This window comes from Schistocerca serialis, chromosome 1, assembly GCF_023864345.2.
Source record: "Schistocerca serialis cubense isolate TAMUIC-IGC-003099 chromosome 1, iqSchSeri2.2, whole genome shotgun sequence".
Classification (NCBI taxonomy): domain Eukaryota; kingdom Metazoa; phylum Arthropoda; class Insecta; order Orthoptera; family Acrididae; genus Schistocerca; species Schistocerca serialis.
Genome location: NC_064638.1, coordinates 1236834539 through 1236850576, shown reverse-complemented (window position 1 = coordinate 1236850576; position 16038 = coordinate 1236834539).

Here is a 16038-nt window from a genome sequence, read left to right as displayed (position 1 = left end):
TGTTGGGCGTAGTATTCTGCTCAAGAAAGCTCAGAAGAATGATACCTCGAACTCAAATAAATCCAACAGATGTAGTAGAAAGCTTAAAAAAAATATAAAAGAGTAAAAATCAGCAAGTGGAACATTTTCCCACGAAAAGAAGGGTTTAAGGTTCCACCATCACTTCTTTGATCTGGAAACGAAGTTTTTCGCGATGGCACTTATATGTAAAACATTCTCGGTATTCTTGCCTCATGAACAAACATAAAATATTGTTCGATGAAACAAAAATTCTGTCCCATGCCTCCACGTACTGGGATTCTGTTACTAAGGAGGCTGTTGAAATAAGAATGAGCCAAAATAGCTTTAACCGGGATAGTGGATACCATCTGAGCTGTTCATGGAAACGAGCACTGGATGCAGAGAAGCAGCAGAGACATTCCTTCCAAGGTTTACGTTCCAACGGAAGCGGTGGCGCCACCGGCGCACACAGTGACATTGTCTGAGGCGGCAATACGTAATCGCCGACCAATAATAAGCCGACCAATCAGAAGCCGTCCACGGGCTATAAAAAGGCTACCACAGCAGCAGTGAAGACCTATAAGTCCCTCCAGATCCTTGAGCGTTATGCACTCCGCCTCGTCTTCCATATACGCCTCCCGTCCCCCACGCGGATCCTCGTTCCTTTCCCCCATCTGCGTCTGTTCCTCGAACATATCCGCATACTCTACACCTCCCGCCGCCTTGATCCCCCAACCCACTAGTTGCTCCTTTCCTCTCCCATCCCCACCCGCTGCCACGTCTTCACTGTTTGTCCCCCCTACCCTCCATCTCTACACCCTTCATCTCCTTTCTCAGGGTGGCTTCCATCAACTCCCCCTCCTGGATGATGCCCTCTCTCCCTCCGTTTACCCTCCTATCAACTCTGATCCTCACCCCCTCCTTCCCTCCGTCCTTTTCCTGGGCTTTCTCGTCCCCCTTCCATCCTCTTTTTTTTTCCCCACCTACCCTCTCTCTGCCCCCCCCCTTCCTTCCCCCGAGTCCTTTTGAATTTCCCTCCGTTGCCTATTCCCATTGCCTCTCGCATGTGCCCTGCCTTCCCCCTTATAAGTCCTCCCCCCCTTTGGTTCCCCCCCCCCCCCACTTTCGTTTTTCCCCTCCTCCCGTCTTGTGTTCCAAACACCCATCTGGCCAGGTCCCCCCCGCCCCTCATCTGCCCTCGGCTATGGTGTGTTATCTTTGTGCAGACAATTTAGTACAGTGGTTACAGTGAGTGTTCAGTGTTGTGTGTCTTCTCCAAAGTGTTGCGAACGGGCATCATACTGTCGCTGTGTGTCATTTTTGTGTGTCTTGCGAACAGAATCTAGACTGTCGCCAAGTTTTTTGATTGTCTGTCTACTATGCTCCCTGCCTGACTCCTGTGTATTTTATTAGCTTTGCCACCCCTTTGCTTTATGTTTTAACTTTCTACAATTTTCCGTCGTTTTACAATTTCAGTCACCGTTTTATCGCCTGCTTTTATTGTTTCTTATCTTCTTTCTTACGTTTTCCAAAGTCTGTAGGCTGCAGAGCAGCGTAATAAGCTGCTGTCAGCCCGTCCCCTTCGGGGGGAATCAAAATACAATAAAGGGAAAAAAACAGTGAATACAGTCAGCTCCTGAAGATGACGCTGGGGGTAATCGTCGAAAGCTCGAGATTTTATCTAGAACTGACGTGGCAAGAATACCGAGAATGTCTTACATACTTCTTTGATCTGCCAGGAAGTTTGAAATTAGCGAACAAATGGTTGCAGTACCACATGATGGAGAGAGTATTACACTCGTGACGAGAATAGAGAGCTGAATAATACACCTGTTGAAGGTTTTCATTGAAGCCTTGAGGCCGATCACTTGCTCATTCTAGCCTCAGCGCCAGCGAGGCTGCGTCCCCAGTCGCCGTCGGCTATTCCACAACGGCCGTTCCCTCCCGTGCGCGGCTGGGCTTCTCATTCACCTGCTGCGGGTAGACGGCCGTTGTGCGCCGCCCCTACACACACATAACTGCATCTGCGTTTTAATGAACAGTCGCTGGCCTTTTCACGCGCACGCATTGAGGCGGCGGGCACGCGCGACCGCCCGCCGTGGCTTCATTACGCGCTACAGATGTCTGCACGCCCGTTCGTTATTCCTCGCAGGTGCTTCATAATCAGCGGCGCTGCCCGGCCACCGGCGCCTGCCCTAATGAGCGGACAGAACAGGTGTCTGCCCGGCCTCGACGCTCACTCGCTACTGCCGGATCGGACGCGACACCAACGCAAACTCCCGGACAATGAACGCGAGTGTAGCGGCGCCCGGTCGAACCGTAATCTGCTACATCCGGCCACGTGCAGTACGGCGCGATGGCGCTATAACCAGCTTTGCTTCATCCTCAGCGTATCCTCGGTGCTCTATCGGTGGCGTATGTCCATTGTTTCCTCTTCTCTTGTGTGACGGAGACTGAGCAACTCGTTCCCCAGGAGACCAGATTGGCAAAAACCTACTACAGCTGCACATGGTATGTCCTTCCATTTCCATTTGTACTCTGAAAACCACAGCAATACGTATAATATTTATTGCAAATTAAATTCACCAACAGCTGTGAATTGAGATGTTACTATATTTTATTTTGGCGACCCAGTTTCGGCATTGGATGATGCCATCTTCAGGCCCCACACGCATCTCTCAAAAATATTTTCATATGATGTTGTTGTTGTTGTGGTCTTCAGTCCTGAGACTGGTTTGATGCAGCTCTCCAAGCCACTCTATCCTGTGCAAGCTACTTCATCTCCCAGTACCTACAGCAGCCTACGTTCTTCTAAATCTGCTTAGTGTATTCATCTCTTGGTCTCCCTCTACGATTTTTACCCTCCACGCTGCCCTCCAATACTAAACTGGTGATCCATCGAAAACTCACAACTTGTCCTACCAACCGATCCCTTCTTCTAGTCAAGTTTTTCCACAAGCTCCTCTTCTCCCCAATTCTATTCAATACCTCCTCATTAGTTCTACCCATCTAATCTTCAGAATTCTTCTGTAGCACCACATTTCGAAAGCTTCTATTCTCTTCTTGTCTAAACTATTTATCGTCCATGTTTCACTTCCATACATGGCTACACTCCATACAAATACTTTCAGAAACGACTTCCTGACATTTAAATCTGTACTCGATGTTAACAAATTTCTCTTTTTCAGAAACACTTTCCTTGCCATTGCCAGTCTACATTTTATATCCTCTCTACTTCGACCATCGTCAGTTATTTTGCTCACCAAATAACAAAACTCCTTTACTACTTTAAGTGTCTCATTTCCTAATCTAATTTCCTCAGCATTACCCGACTTAATTCGACTACATTCCATTATCCTCGTTTTGCTTTTGCTGATGTTCATCTTGTACCCTACTTTCAAGACACTGTCCATTCCGTTCAGTTGCTCTTCCAAGTCCTTTGGTGTCTCTAACGGAATTACAATGTCATCGGCGAACCTCAAAGTTTTTATTTCTTCTCTATGGATTTTAATACCTACTCCGAACTTTTCTTTTGTTTTCTTTACTGCTTGCTCAATATACAGATTGAATAACTTCGGGGATAGGCTAAAACCCTGTCTCACCCCTTCCCAACCACTGCTTCCCTTTCATACCCCTCGACTCTTATAACTGCCATCTGTTTTCTGTACAATTTGTAAATAGCCTTTCGCTCCCTGTATTTTACCCCTGCCACCTTTAGAATTTGAAAGAGAATATTCCAATCACCATTGTCAAAATCTTTCTCTAAGTCTACAAATGCTAGAAACGTAGGTTTGCCTTTCCTTAATCTTTCTTCTAAGATAAGTCGTAAGGTCAGTATTGCCTCACGTGTTCCAACATTTCTACGGAATCCAAACTGATCTTCCCCGAGGTCAGCTTCTATCAGGTTTTCCATTCGTCTGTAAAGAATTCGCGTTAGTATTTTGCAGCTGTGACTTATTAAACTGATAGTTCGGTAATTTTCACATCTGTCAACACCTGCTTTCTTTGGGATTGGAATTATTATATTCTTCTTGAAGTCTGAGGGTATTTCGCCTGTCTCATACATCTTGCTCAGCAAATGGTAGAGTTTTATCAGGACTGGCTCTCCCAAGGCAGTCAGTAGTTCTAATGGAATATTGTCTACTCCTGGGGCCTTGTTTCGACTCAGGTCTTTCAGTGCTCTGTCAAACTCTTTACGCAGTATCGTATCTACCATTTCATCCTCATCCACATACTCTTCATCGAGCGAGGTGGGGCAGTGGTTGGACGCTGGACTCGCATTCGGGAGGACGACGGTTCAATCCCGCGTCCGGCCATCCTGATTTAGGTTTTCCGGGATTTGCCTAAATCGCTCCAGGCAAATGCCGGGATGGTTCCTTTCAAAGGGCACGGACGACTTCCTTCCCCGTCCTTCACTAATCCGATGAGACCGATGACCTCGCTGTCTGGTCTCCTTCCCCAAAACAACCAACCAACCACATACTCTTCCATTTCCATAATGTTGTCCTCAAGTACGTCGCCCTTGTATAGACCCTCTATATACTCCTTCCACCTTTCTGCTTTCTCTTCTTTGCTTAGAACTGGGTTTCCATCAAAGCTCTTTACATTCATGCAAGTGGTTCTCCTTTCTCCAAAGGCCTCTTTAAGTTTCCTGTAAGCATTACCTATCTTACCCCTAGTGAGATAAGCCTCTACATCCTTACATTTGTCCTCTAGCCATCCCTGCTTAGCCATTTTGCACTTCCTGTCGATCTCATTTTTGAGACTTTTGTGTTCCTTTTTGCCTACTTCATTTGCCGCATTTTTTTTATTTTCTCCTTTCATCCATTAAATTCAATATTTCTTCTGTTATCCAAGCGTTTCAACTAGCCCTCGTATTTTTACCTATTTGATCCTCTGCTGTCTTCACTATTTCATCCCTCAAGGCTACCCATTCTTCTTCTACTGTATTTCTTTCTCCCATTACTGTCAATTGTTCCCTTATGCTCTCCCTGAAACTCTGTACAACCTCTGGTTTAATCAGTTTATCCAGGTCCCATCTCCTTAAATTCCCACCTTTTTGCAGTTTCTTCAGTTTTAGTCTACAGTTCATAACCAATAGATTGTGGTCAGAGTCCACATCTGCCCCTGGAAATGCCTTACAATTAAAAACCTGGTTCCTAAATTTCTGTCTTACCATTATATAATCTATCTGATGCCTTTTAGTATCTACAGGGTTCTTCCATGTGTACAATCTTCTTTCATGATTCGTGAACCAAGTGTTAGCTATTATTAAGTTATGCTGTGCGCAAAATTCTACCAGGCGGCTTCCTCTTTCATTTCTTAGACCCAATCCATATTCACCTACAATGTTTCCTTCTCTCCCTTTTCCTACTGACGAATTCCAGTCACACATGACTATTAAATTTTTTTTATTCATTATTAAACCTACTCCTGCATTACCCTTATTTGATTTTGTATTTGTAACCCTGTATTCACCTGACCAAAAGTCTTGTTCCTCCTGCCACCGAACTTCACTAATTCCCACTATATCTAACTTAACCTATCCATTTCCCTTTTTAAATTTTCTAACCTACCTGCCCGATTAAGGGATCTGACATTCCACGCTCCGATCCGTAGAACGCCAGTATTAAACAATATTTTCGTATAGTGCCATATATTGATTGTAATCAAGTCTCCGAATGAAGCACTTGGGATACGGTTTTCAATTCACGGTATTCAGGAATATGTGGCACTGTTGAGAATATTGTTTATTTTTGAGATATGCACATATAGCCTGAAGATGGCGTAGTGGAATGCCGAAACTGGCAGTCAGAACGAAATAAAATGACATCTCAATCACACAGATGTTTACGAACTTCATTGATAATAGCTTGACCAGCTGATGTCTCTGTCCTTAATGGAGCAACAGAGACTGAATGTGTATGAGATAGTTTTCTTTTTATTAATCATATACTAGGCGTACATACCGTTGGGTCCGTTCTGTGTTCTGTTCGTTCCAGCGGTTGTCAACGTTAGTTTTCGTTGTTTCTGTGTACTTCAGTTCGAAGACTTCTTTGATGCAGCCCTCCACTCCTGTCTGTCCTGAGCAAGCCTCATCTTCTATGCATAGCTACTGCAACATGCATCAAATTAAACGTGCTTACTGAAATAAAGCCTTGTTCTACTTCTATAATTTTTACCTCCACATTTTTCTCCGTCACCAGATCAACAACCCATTCATGCGTCAGGTCTTGGAGTACGCTAGAGTTTAACGTCCCGTCGACATCAAGGTCATTAGAGACAGAGCTCAAGTTCGGCATGTTTCAAGAAGGCAGGAAGCAATCGGTAGTGCCCTTTCAAATAAATTACCCCGACATTTTCTTTGAGCGACGATGGGAAATCATGGTAAACCTAAATCTCGATGGCCGGACGTGGGTAGGAGCCGTCGTCCTGGCCAGTGCAAGTCCTGCGTGCTAAAATCTGCGCAACTTCACTAGGTGGGTATCTCCTCCAGACTGATCCTTTAATTTAGTAAAGGCGTGCCGTAGTTATTTTTTTCTTTTCGGTTTGATCAGGTTACCCTTCAATAATTATCCGAACCTACAATCTAATATCCACCACTATTCTGTAGCACCAGATTTCTGAAGCTTCTGTTCTGTTGTTGGCTGTACTGTTTCTCGTCCACTTTTCACTTCTGTACTAAGCACACAGTAGAATTGTAAGTCCAGAAGACTTGTAAGTTCTTGGCAAACGTTTTGTGGTGTCGCGACCAGACTTAACGAATTTTCATCCATATTGACAGGAATAACTATTAAATGACAGCGGCTAGTACGCATAAGTGAACAATATTTATTTTTATTGGTTCCATCATCTATGTAATGCAGCGACACATGAACCCTGTAATTAATACTGAAATAAATGTTACGCCAAATAACACTTTAGGATATTATAAAAGGAAATGTACGAGTGTGGAAAGCTCTCTTGCGGTCTTGCTCCCTTGCGGTTTGTTGATTATTAGGCCTTTCTGCCTGCCACTGTGGCCGAGCGGTTCTAGGCGCTTCTGTCTAGAACCGCGCGACCGATACGGTCGCAGGTTTGAATCCTGCCTCGGGCATGGATGTGTGTGATGTCCCTAGGTTAGTTAGGTTTAAGTAGTTCTAAGTTCTAGGGGACTGATGACCTCAGTAATTAAGTCCCATAGTGCCCATAGCCATTTGAACCTTATGAACAATAAAAAACTGCGTGCTACGACTACGTTGACTGAACAATCTCCTTCATTTCAAATAAAAACAAAAAATAGATTTCATCCATTAAAGGCGAGGCATCCCGTTTGGTTCGCCATTGTTTCAAAAACCATTTCGCGTGTGATTACTATTTGCATATTATATTAATGACGAACATGTAATCATTTATTTTTCTCGAACGCCGATCTTTTTTCTGTGTGCAATTATTACGAAAGAAAACTTTAATTCTATTAACGATCAGTAAAATACCAAACGAGGGCCGTAGTTATTTTCCATTTCAAAAGTAAATAAAAGTTAAAACTATTAATATCATCATTGACTTTTACGAAAGTAGTGGAGATTAAACAAAAGAGTAGAAGGCCCAGTCTTCTTGAAACATTACCGCCAAAGATAAAGTTTTCTGGAAAAATTTACGTGACAGTCATGCTCTTGCTGTGACTATGTAGACTTTCCCGGCGTATTAGTAAATCAGATTCTTGTCGACCTGACAAGAATTAGATAGGTCATGTTCTTGAATATCATATACAGATTTTAAATCAAAGTTCACATAATTACAGGAGGAAATGTTAAAGTTAGTAGTTTCTCCCCGCTTTGACTTTCGCGGAACCAATCTAGCAATGCCTTAATGGTTAATGTCACAAGCTCAGATCTGTCAATCGTTCTGTTCTCCCTGCAATTACTGGAAAGGCTGCTGTCCGTTTTCAGGCCACATACTTTAACCTGTCAGGTACACAGATCCCCCACAGTACGGTTACAGCTGCCGAATAGCTATCTGTATCGCGTAAGCCACACAAACGCGTTAGGTTGGTTTCTACAAGTATGTATTTAGTCTGTTATTTCTATGTTGCATAAGTGAAGGTACTCAAAAAAGAGATGCATCTGAGATGTCATCTCATGACGAACACTGGCGCCACCTAGAACAATGTAAGTGAGGAGAATGGCAATAGTTGGGATCCGCCGCAACTACGGCAGCCAGACAATAACATATCTTACTATGAACAAACTAAATTTTCAACTAAAAAAAAGCAGTGTTCCTTTGCTTAACTAGAAAAGTAGAAGTCGTCTTTCATCTAGACAGCAGGAAGTGTGCAATTTCGGGAGTAATCCACATTTTTCTGGTATTTCAGTAAGGATGACGTGAAGCGAACAACCGCTGAGTGGATGGAGTGTGACGAAGAAACGTCATCAACTATTTCATATTTTGGAACGTTTCAAAGATACCTGTTTCAGCAAACAATTGAAGATGTTCATGGCAATTGCTGCTCTGATATGAAGACGTTGGCGCTGGAGAAGAATTCCTAGCAGGCCACATCATACCAGCCAAAAGTAATGACTCAAAAAATTGCGGGATGGAACCACTAGAGACCGCTCAAAACCATTCGTCGAATCGTCGAAACTCGAACGTAGGTTGTTAATGCCTTGTCAGACTTCCTTTCTCGGACCTTCTTGTAGCTTAATCGCGTGCGGAAAAGGAGGCGGGGCCGGGGGGAGGGGAGGGGGGGGAGTACAGGGAGTGCATCACTGACAAGAGCGTGAATAAAACGGCAAAGGTTTTTCCCTTTTTCCCCCTATGCTACCTACGCAGCTTCGCTGCCGCACTTGAAAAGCCCCTTCGGCTCCCTGTAGATTCCGCACGCCTACCCTCAGACGCTAGAGCAGCAGTGCAGCCACGCTCGGGTGAGTGGGTGTCCAAATATCTGTACAGGTACATTTCTAAAGTGTACAACAGCGAAGGTGCGCAGGTTGCATCGAGGATGATGTCGAACTGGGAGGTCTTAGAGCGACCCTTTGCCATTTGATTCCTGTATGTGTCAATTTTAAACCCCTCCCCCCCCCCCCATCACCCTCCCTCCGTGATCGCACGAGAAGAGGACGAGAGAAAGGAGGTTTGAAAATAGCATAAACACTCTTCGGTGCTTCGGATCACATTCTAATATCGGCGAATGGTTGTCAGTGAACCCTAATGGGTCCACTCTGTATACCACTTGAAAAATGGCGGACGCACTACAGTCCAAAGCGATCAGATCATGTTAGATGGTATTGCAGCTCCACGATGTGCTTATAGAATAGCTGAATCGCCCAAGCCAGGTTGGGGGGGGGGGGGGGGGGGAGAGCGGTCACCAGTGTAAACACAGTAATACACAGTCAGATAGCGGTTTGCTCTTTTGAAAAATGGAAAGGGTCTTGTAGCTTCCTCGATACCATCGGTATTTCGAGGAGTTCATCCATCATGCGTCGGTACAATTGTCAGGGCGATAGCGGGTACTGCGAGGCAGAGTATGTGAGGCAGTTGCTCATAACTGTATATCTCAATCTGTAATGCCACTAGTGTATAAGTTGTTAACTGAGCTTCTTGTGAGCTGAAATGGAAATAGCGTAGCATTTACATTTTCCTGGAAATTGATATGCCACGATTTTTCTAGTCTTGCTGATAGTGAGTGAAGTAACTGAAATATATTTATTAACTAAGTTATATCCAAATTTGAGCCCACACGCTCTAGTAAACTAAGCCGTATTAGAAAGAGCGGTATGGCGTTGTAGGATCAGTATACATTCACACCTTTCTTCGTAGTGTATGAGGATTGCGTCGTACGTGTGTCTGTTAAGCCTACATGGCGGCAATGTATGTACTTATGGTATAGTTTCTTGTTCGAGCATTAAAAAGTATAGTACCAGCACGGTCTAGCAGAGACAGAGGTAAGAAGTACTACCGTTACACACCGTTACCGAGTGAACGTATTAATAGTATTACCGACAATCTTTCGTAGATCAGCTGAAGTTTCCTCTTGTATGGAGCTGTGACAGCGAGTACATCTACTGTGAACAAGTGTAGTAGTTAACATACGCCGACGATTTAAGGGACTGGCCCTGTTGAGGAGTGCTTTTGATTTCGCACGCGCGAAAATGTAGCAGATGCTGTCCAAACTACTGGCTATGCGAACTGGAGGTGATAGTGTTGTGTACCCACTGCTATCCTTAGAGCTCCTACACAACAGGCTCAATCCTCTGCCACGTTTTCCCTATCGCTGAGTATTCAATAGTGTTTACCTTGTGGATGGTTAATCTATTCATGCAACTTTTTACAGTATTTCTTATAAAATATTTGATATTGCATGTATGAAGTGAACCCAACAGAAATTAATGTTTATAGAGACATTTGGAATGCCCTTTTCATATGTATATATTACACTGGCATAGAGATGTAGGCTCTGAACTTGCCTGATAATTTGTAAATATTAAATGTAATGAGTTAAGAACTCGGTAGCAACGTCTTCAAATATAGGTATTATGCAGTAACGACCTGCGGCTATTTATTACTTTGCCTGTTTATAACCGCTAGTAAAAGAAGTGTTCATTTTTCATTCAAAAGGAGGTACTTTAAGAAATGCCGCATTTGTATTGTACAGAGATGTGGGAAAGTATAGTTTCATCTTACAGTGAAACTAATTATTATTAATAGTTTTATCCATCATTTAACCAGTGTTCATTTTATGTACTTCATGATAGGTTTGTTGCTTGTTGAGCTCTAGTAAAATCTCTACTCTATGAAGGTTATGTTACTTGTGCAGGTTCCCTCACAATGACCAATATGCTATAAAAATATCTGCCTGCCTATATAATAAATGGGGTTAATCGTTATTCAGTTTACGATAAGACGGATAAATGCACCAAAAATGTTCCTCCCCACTTTTCCAATTGCGAGAATATCACAGGAATCAAAAATTTTGAGACGAACTGCTTCAGTACAGTTTTCGACTGGGAAAAAATACAATTGCATACAACTGGTTTCATGTTTATAAGTACTTTTATTAACGTATACTCGTATTTACAATGTGAAGGTGTAACAGATCTACTAAAGAGACTGCTTACACAACGCTTGTCCGCCATATTCTGGAGTATTGCTGTGCGGTGTGGGATCCGCATCAGGTGGGACTGACAGATGACATCGAAAAAGTACAAAGAAAGGCAGCTCGTTTTGTATTATCACGAAATAGGGGAGATAGTGTCACAGACATGATACGTGAATGGGAGTGGCAATCATTAAAACAAAGGCGTTTTTCGTTGCGACGGGATCTTCTCATGAAATTTCAATCTCCAGTTTTCTCCTCCGATTGCGAAAACGTTCAGTTGGCACCCACCTACATAGGGAGAAATGATCATCACGATAAAATAAGAGAAATCAAGGCTCGCACAAAAAAATTTAAGTGTTCGTTTTTCCCACGTGCCGTTCGAGAGTGGAATGGTAGACAGACAGCTTGAAGGTGGTTCATTGAATCCTGTGTCAGGCACTTTATTGTGAATAGCAGAGTAATCACGTAGATGTAGATTTAGACAATATACAACTGAGTTCCGGGTGTTTCTCAGTTGTTTCTCCGGCAATCTATGCCCCATGTGTTTCTTCATTCAGGGTCACTAGGAAATATGAACATGCGAAAAGATTTTTTCCAATAGTTAGTGCAGTTGACAGCTCAGCATACATACATATTTACAACGAATTCCTCAACATACTTAATTAGAAATCTTCAGTCGCATCGTGACTCGTATGTAAAAGTATGAATATTCTATACTTCGAGAAAAACATGTGGACATTTCAGCTCAGGTGATAGGAGTGTTAGTCGCTACACAAGTCACGACAGATGCCTGGTCCTTACGACGACAACGAACTGGCAGAGTTGGGTATTCCTTGCAGCCTTCACACACGTATATACCACCACTGTGTTGATAGACGTAGACCGGAACTCCTCTGGAAAGATGAGGTAGTGGTATTCCTGTGTGCAACGTTGTCGCTCTGCCGACAGTCAGAGGTTCACAGGGTGTTCTTCCTTTCGTCTGGATTCCAGAGCAGAATCTTGCTGCAGGCAGGCTCACCTCCTGACTCGAAGTACGGGAACGTTGCTGTACGATGCTGCACGGCCGATCGAACGGTATAGCTGTCATCAAAGATTTTTCAAATGTTCAAATGTGTGTGAATTCTAAAGGGACCAAACTGCTGAGGTCATCGGTCGCTAGTCATCCGCACGGCTTAAACTAACTTATGCTAAGAATAACACACAAACACACACACACATTCCCGAGGGAGGACTCAAACCTCGGATGGGAGGTGCCGCACAATTCCTGACATAGCGCCTCAAACCACGCATCGGCAAAGATTTCTCGTATGGCCAAGTATACACCTACTGAATCTATGGAGTCCGCATTTGTTCAGCAGTTGTGGGATCCCGACCAATGCAAATATCAATAATATGGAACCATAAAACGATGTTTCGATTGGACGTGATCCTGCCGCTGTTAAATTACAAAGGCGTACTGAAAAGTAATATCTCGTTATTTTTTATTCCATGCTCAAAATTGGTTCAGGTATTACGTGCCACGCATATTACTCGGTCGACTTTCCCGCTTCCCTGACGGAAGTTTGCAACCTTCTGACGCTAGTGGGGTCCGAATTGTAGCGCGTAATGGGGCCGCGCATAACGTACCTATGTCTGCGCGTTAGAAGCAAAGTGCTGTAATCGAGTTTCTAATCATAGAAAACGTGCAGTTAATTGAAATTGGTAGGAGAATGAAAGCGCTGTGTGGTGATGGTTGTATCGAGGTCAGTAGTGTACACTTTGGGTTGTTCGTGCTAACCGCAACGTATGTGACAGAGCTCGGATTGGACGACCATGTGCGGCAACCGACGAGATTTATCGGAACCATATTCAGCGGAATCGGGTCGGATACCGCAGTCACAGCTCACGTGAGCGAGTACAGCCCCTCATTGCAAAATTGTGGCACAGAAAGTTTTATACACCCTATGTGCCTCGAATGCTCAATCCTAACATGAAGCAGATGAGGATACACATCCGTGAACAATTCCTTTCGTGTTTTGAGTCTGAGAGTGAATGGTTCCAAAACACAATTGTGGCAGGTTTCCAAAGCTGCATTCATCATTTTGGCCACGAAAACAGGAACCATCAGTGGAGTTCGCCGACGAATTATCACCGACGCCAAAAAATGTCCAAGACCACACCATCACCTGGGAAAATCACACTCTGAGCCGTGTGCGGTTTGCGTTCATACCGTTTCTTCTTTGGCATTTTGTCACATCGAGTGGCTCCTTGTTTCTTCCTTACTTACTGGCATAACGAGGTTGCTGGCTTGCCTCTCTGAGTGGCAGCAGCAGCGCTTATCAATACTAGTACCGCTAGTATTTCTGGGTGGTGGTGGTGGTGTGTGGTGGTCAGTTGGTTATAACAGAGCAGCGCAGAGATCTAAGTGGCGCGAGGCCAGGCCGGGACCACCGGTGACGCCCACGCGCTGTCAGATCGTGAGGCGCTAGCTGCGAGAGCGACAAAGTTGCCCACTGAACCTGGACGCTGAAGCTGAGTGATCAGTTAACCTGTTATGAAACCTCAGCTATTCTTACATCTCTTCGCTCATTTCCTGGTTGTTGCTCCCTGGGGCATTTGGGCTAGGAGCAACGTATGATGTGTTGAAGTCGGCAAAATTTTGCAGCCGTCTTCCTATATTGTCATTAATTATTAAATTGACTGTTACTTGCCAGTGAAGTGCACCAGCGGTATTTTCTGCCCTATGGCTGTTAACGCCCCAGTTACCTGCTCTGGTCGTTGGGGTAGTTTTCCGGCAGTGTGCCTTTCCTCGTGTTGATGCTGCCCAGCACGGGGTGTAGCTCGACAGCCTTTTAAGTTGTTTGGTTCATATTTTGTTTAGAGTGGTTATTCTTCTCTTGGCTGTTTTTAGACGCCAATTTCTGAAGGCGTAGGGCTGTTCGTACCCTCACCCTCGGCCGATATTTTCCATCGTTGTGCCGTTGATCGAACGGAAAGGAATTGGTTAAATTGTTGGTTAGTCCTTGGGCCATCCCTAGTTTGGGTTGCCATCCGATTATTTAACTTCAACTCTTGGCTGGCTGTTTCACCTCACCTTACGTTTGATCCATCTTCTCAGGCCGACCCTTAGAACACTTCTGAGCACCACTTGTTCTGTTTGTTTTAGATTGTGATTTTAATTTTAGTTCGCAGTATTGTGCGAGGCCTACCGCAATGTATTAATTCAGTTCTTTTTAAATTTTACATAAAGCCCTTCAGCTGTGTTAAATTAAAATTTTGAAGATTGATTTTATTTACATTTTTTTCCTTAAAATTTCTTCTATCTGAAAGTGTGTGTAATCCAGGCTCGAAACGGTTACTTGTTCGATGTGTTATGTGTGGCCTTCAGCCGAGAATTTACGTGAATCCCTTTTAATAACGACTTCAGCCATGTGTATTCTTTAAAGGAAATTTTTTTTATTGAGTAGTAAGGGGATTATTTTAAATTGTTTGTCTGACTTGTTGCTCATGCCTTCAGCCGTTGTTTCATATTTGTTTGAGGCCTTCAGATGTGTCATAAGTGTATATATCTTTAATTAGGCTTTCGGCCATTCTTTTGTAAGATTTGAAAGAAATTTCTTGGTTAGAAAAAAATTGTTTACTAATGTGTTTTAATTATAGTTGTCCTTCAGACGTGTTGTTTAGGCCTTAATCCGCTAATTGTTTTCAATTGCATGTTTCTTTTTTTAAATTTTATCTTCTATTTTAACTGCTTTTGATTTCTAAGCCAGGCTTTCAGCCGTTGTTGATTTTGGTGTGGTTTTGGACCATCAGTGCAGAAAGCATCTCAAGTGTTCATTAACTAGGCCTTCAGTCGTATTGTCTAACTGTGATCTTTTAAAGCAATATGTAAATAAGAGGTTCTTAGAAAAATAAAGTTGTGTGTTTGATTGTGCAGCTCACAGTAACTGTTTACGGCCCCATCTACAATCGTAAACTTACCCTCTGCGCTCTCTGCGTACTTGCCAACCGGGTTTTACGTTCACAGTGTTCTGAGATGTTCATGGTCTGTTGCATTATTCAGAGGTGAGGTTGTGGCTCCGTCAACGATGTCAAAGAATCTAAAATAACGATGTCAACAAACTGGTCTCTCGAAGGGAGAAATGTGTTCGCCGTCAGGGTGATTATGTTGAGAAGTAAATAAGTAGACATGAAGAGAAAAAGATGTAGAATCTTAATAAAATTTGTTCTAATTGACAATTTTCACACAAAAATCTCGGAGGCATTACTTTTTACCACACCCTCATATTACACGAGTTGGTTGATAATTTTCCTACTTACACAAGGCACAGAACAACTTACTCACAAAGAAACAACATTCAGATGAGAGTTTCGACAAGAAGAACTCGCCATAGGTGGTTCTCCGATACAGCCGAAAGCAGCCGAAAGTTGGCAGGGTGAGAGAAGGATGAAAATAAAGTAACACCTACTTTGCTTAGGCGCCAACACACATTAATTTTTGCGAAGCTGATGGCCAAAGTTTCAACACTACTTCATGAGGAAACTCGACTGACATAAAACCAGGTGTGTCGGAGGGTGGAAATTTTTATGTAGGAAGAATTCTAGTTGCTAACTCACACTGCAAGTATTTTTTTAAAATAGTTTAAGCTACTCGTTTCTGTGGCACGAAAATTCTCTTATAACAGCAGTTTGTATAATTCTTCCCGCATAGCGCGCTGTTAGCCGTGACAAGAGTACATAGAGCCACGTAGTGCTAGTATCCGGAGAGACAGATGTGAATTTTAAGCGTCTAAAGCGTACGTCACGTATCGCAAATATTTTGAGTAAAAGACAAGTCGTATCGACAGCTAAATTATTTCATATCATAGGAAAATAAAACAAAGCAGTGATCAATAGTGACTTTAATCTATCGAAATGAAATATTTCTTGCACACACACCATTTTATAACTATTTCTGTAGCACAGTTCTTCCAATAATGTTT